Here is a 4963-nt window from a genome sequence, read left to right as displayed (position 1 = left end):
CAGTTAGTACAATCGTATTTTACTTTATTGTTACTACAAGTACGTTTTACTTTACAGTTAGTACAATCGTATTTTACTTTATTGTTACTACAAGTACGTTTTACTTTACAGTTAGTACAAGTGTATTTTACTTTATAGTTACTACAAGTATGTTTTACTTTACAGTTAGTACAATCGTATTTTACTTTATTGTTACTACAAGTATGTTTTACTTCATAGTTAGTACAAGAGTATTTTACTTTATTGTTACTACAAGTACGTTTTACTTTACAGTTAGTACAAGTGTATTTTACTTTATAGTTACTACAAGTATGTTTTACTTTACAGTTAGTACAAGAGTATTTTACTTTATAGTTAGTGCAAGTGTATTTTACTTTATAGTTAGTACAATCATATTTTACTTTATAGTTACTACAAGTTTATAGTTAGTACAATCATATTTTACTTTATAGTTACTACAAGTTTATAGTTAGTACAATCATATTTTAAGTAATAATTACTACAAGTGTATTTTACTTTATAGTTAGTACATACACATATTCTAAGTAATAGTTACTACAAGTGTATTTTACTTTATATTTAGTACATACGCATTTTAAGTAATAGTTAGTACAATATTATTTTACTTTATAGTTAGTACAAATGTATTTTACAACAACATTCATTGTAATACATTTTCAAGACTATCGAAAATCTCAAACTTCATCTATAAAACCGAAGATAACGATAAATTGTTCTTTGTAGATATACAGAGTTAACAGTCTCAATAACCAATTTATAACATCCGCATATCTTAAGAAAATGTATACTGTTCTTTACACTTTCTTTGGAAGTTTATACCAGACATTTCAAACGTAACTTGGCGCTAAACTTCCAACATGTGTTCGATCTCTCTTTATATTCACTCCGAAACTTTTTTTTTCACAAACCGGCTTTGAAATATGAGTTATTATTTAAGTTCTTTGGAAACTATACCGCGTGTGTTTCTGACAAATATATAATGAGGACCAATTAGGTAAACGGACACTTTCAAAATTTCCGTTAATTATTACATAAGCCTGCGAATTTAAATTTATAAAAGTTGTTTTGGTTTTAACAATGGATTTTCCATAATTCAGCTACGCAGATTTCAAAAATTAATTTTTTCTATAACGTAAGGATTTTTTACAAATAGGGAAGAAAAAAAACAACTGTTATTTAGATCAAATTATTATTTCGTTTACAACAATGAACATTTTTTATTATTATGTTTGTTAATAAAAATACAAAAAAAAACTGAAGAAAAGGGAAGAACATTGATGTCAAACGAATATGCATCCTGATTTATTTTTGAAATCTACGTCTTTTAGTCTCAAAACTACGTGTTGTGGTTTTTCATTTATTTACTGTGTTATCATTTTTTGTGAAAAATCTTTACGTGATGGAGAAAAATGGATATCATTTTCGGATTCAGCGTACAGAGATTAGTGTAGAACAGGTAAAAATTTCTAGACAATAAAACCATCGCAGGCCTGTGTTATCATTAAATTCGGGTTTCGAAAACCGTGGTTGAGCACGGCACAGATAACAAATTGTGTAGTTTTGTGCTTAACAGTCAGCCAACATTCAATTTCTAAGAAAACGGAGAATTCAAGTCAGAAATTACATTCATAGAACCACGGAAACCTTTTCTCACAGATTACTTTTCCAATTTCCTTCCTTGCTCAGATTATGGATCCTCTTTACATATACCTTGAGTAACTACAAAGCCATCTATATCGACAAAACAGTTTCTTGTATTTCTTCAGTTTGCAGTCACGGTAATAAGAACAACCAGCTTATTTGTTTTAATAATTTCAAATTATTGACTATCGGATCATCAAACTGTGAATTTCTGACAAAGCTACATAATGGGTTATCTGCGAGGAATCAAACCCCCAGATTTTAGTGTTTTAAGTCCCTAAAGTTACCGCTGATCCCCTTGGGGACGTAATGATTTCAAACGAACACCCAATTCCAAACGACCAACTCTGCTTTTTTGTGGGTTTTTTTTTTTCAGCTCTCTTGCTGATTTTATATAAAACATTACATATTCGTGATATAGGTTATTACAGATCGCTGAAGATGGCTTGTTTATTTTAGGGCAACGCTCTACAATAGGCTATGTGCGCTTTGTCCTCTACCGCGGGGCGCTTTATGATGGAATTTGTCACTTTCAAGTCTCCTTAACTTTACTTAATACCATGGCAAATAACGAATCATTCATTTAAAAAAATACAATATTTTCGAGCATACAAAAATTATTTATTATATTTAATATCTTTGAATACTATGTTTTATAGATTACTTTAAGAAGCTATGGTGGTTTGCAGTTAAGAACAAAGCCACATAATAGCCCCTCCCTCCAGTGGCACAGCGGTATATCTGCGGACTGAAAACGCTAGAATCCGGGTTTCGATACCCGTGGTGGGCAGAGCACAGATGGCCCATTGTGTAGGTTTGTGCTTAATTACAAACAAACAAATACAATAGGCTCTATGCCCACCACGGGTATCGAAACTCGGTTTCTAGAACTACAAGTCCCCAGACATAACTCTGTGCCATTGGGGGGGGGGGAGCTCTCGAACATTTTATTGTCATAGTTAACTATATATTGATAAACGTTCAATGCAGATAGTCAATTATGTAGCTTTGCGGAAGAAAAAGTAAGTAATGAATACAAAAAAAATAAAAACTTCATTTTAAAGGATAACATATTTCAAAAATTTCACCTGTTTACATACCAAAACACTGATGAGCTAACAAACGCTTCATGAACACCGTTTAGTGATATGTCCACGTTCATAATTCTAAGACGACGTCATTTTATCAGTAAATTACTAAGACATTTCCTACTCTTGAGTGCACGTGCTGGTGACGCTATTTTTCCGTATATGTCACGAGCTGTCACGCAGAACACATCAGATAAACGTTTGATTACCGTTCCAGAACTTGAGTGTCTTTGTGAAATAATTATTTTCTCTACTATCCCCGCCCAAAAAGTTGGATTTCCTTGGCGTTCTCTCCTCTCTCTTTCTATCCGTCACTGAGTGTGAACAGCTTTCAAAGAGTTGGATTTCCTTGGCGTTCTCTCTCTCTCTCGTTCTATCCGTCACTGAGTTTTAACAGCTTTCAAATAGCTCAAGAATATGACATGAAATTGGTTCCAGATTTAAAGGCAACGTTTAGAGTATCCAGGAATTAGTCAGGCAGATTCGGATTATCCCTTGAACGGAAAGAACATAACAAAAAGTAAGATAAGCCGACTTTGGAGTCACGTACAAGTGATCGCTACACGACCTTGGTTCTCGAGTATAAAGTCATCCAAGGGCAAGGCAAGAGCTGCGATAAATTTGGCGCCTAACTTGTTTGCAAACTGACGCAGAATTTCTATTTGTTAATTAAATACATCAGTTTGTTTCTGAAATCGTCTTTTCTTTTTTGTAAATATATTTACACAGACCTCAACTCTGAACTACTCGGAAGGTAACTGTACGCAGGGACTTCGCCCCCCAAAGAGGCAAAGTTATGTTGTTTACCTTCTGTGGCATGGCAGGAATATCTTTAGTTCAGCTCTGAAATTTTTGTCTGTAACTGTGATACTTGAAACATATCAATATATCCAATTTCGAGAATTTGGAATACAAACACACGTTTATATACAGACGAGACTAATAACCCGAATTTTATGTCTTGGGTGGAGTTAACGATGTGTTTGATAAATATTTGTTATATACAAACTGTACAATATAAATGCATAATAAAAATATATATTTGATGTCCTGATAACATATTTACTCGTAATATTAAAATGTTTACAGTATTACAATTACATTTTTATTATGATTATAAATTTCTCACTAGGTTGTCGGTTGGGAATATTTTACTATTGGAGTTTTCGATGGTTTAGGATACCATGAATAAATTAAAATGTGTTTCTTTTGTTGTTTTTTTTTTAGACGGTAATGACTACTTGGCTACGTAATACAAGTTAATAGCAATGTATTTACAATATCTGCACCTATTCAACTTGTGTAAGCAATAAGCAGCCTAAAGGTATAATTATAGCTTTTAGCCACGAGGAGTTAGGTCATGATGTGGTTAAATATTGGAGAAGTGTGTGAACTAATAAGGTTGAAAACGAACCTCTAAAATATATTGTGTGGAATTTAACCGGAGTAGGAATCCACTACGAAGAAACTGCTCCCGTTTGAAACTTAGTGTCTCGAAACTCTAATTTGAAAGTTACTGTTGCGTTACTAAGATAATAAGGTTGATAACATTATCATAAAGTTTCATGATATTAAAGCTGCAGCAGTCTGACAGCCAAAGCACCAAAAAAATAGTTCACTAAATCAGTTGTATATTAATTGAAGTATGAGTAACACGTGAGTCTATTTGGTTGTCCGTAAATACTTAGAAGTATTGGACGAGTCTTAGCTTGTATAATTAATTTGTTCACTTAACGAACTTAGTAAAAGCCGAGATATGTACATGATTACATACATACATATATTCCTTTGTTGTTGTTTTTTTAATTCCTTATTTGTTTATTTGTAATTAAGCACAAAGCTACACAATGGGCTATCTGTGCTCTGCCCACCATGGGTATCGAAACCCGGATTCTAGCGTTGTAAGTCCGCAGACATACCGCTGTGCCACTGGGGGGCAATTCCTTATTTATTAATACCACCAATACATCCTGCGAAACTTAAAGCTTACCTGCAGGAAATGTACTATTTAAAAATTAATTAAATTAAAATTGATCACACAACATTAAAAAAATTATAATAATGTTATAATATAATACTTACTCAGTTTGAACATTTTTAATTGTACATATTAGTCATAATAATTACAATTTGTAGTTATTAACAATACAGACACAATGTTTAATAATTACCTATTAAATTATTTAGTAACTAGTATTAAATTAAAGACTTAG

This window comes from Limulus polyphemus, unplaced genomic scaffold, assembly GCF_000517525.1.
Source record: "Limulus polyphemus unplaced genomic scaffold, Limulus_polyphemus-2.1.2 Scaffold341, whole genome shotgun sequence".
NCBI lineage: Eukaryota > Metazoa > Arthropoda > Merostomata > Xiphosura > Limulidae > Limulus > Limulus polyphemus.
This window is presented reverse-complemented; position numbering follows the sequence as displayed.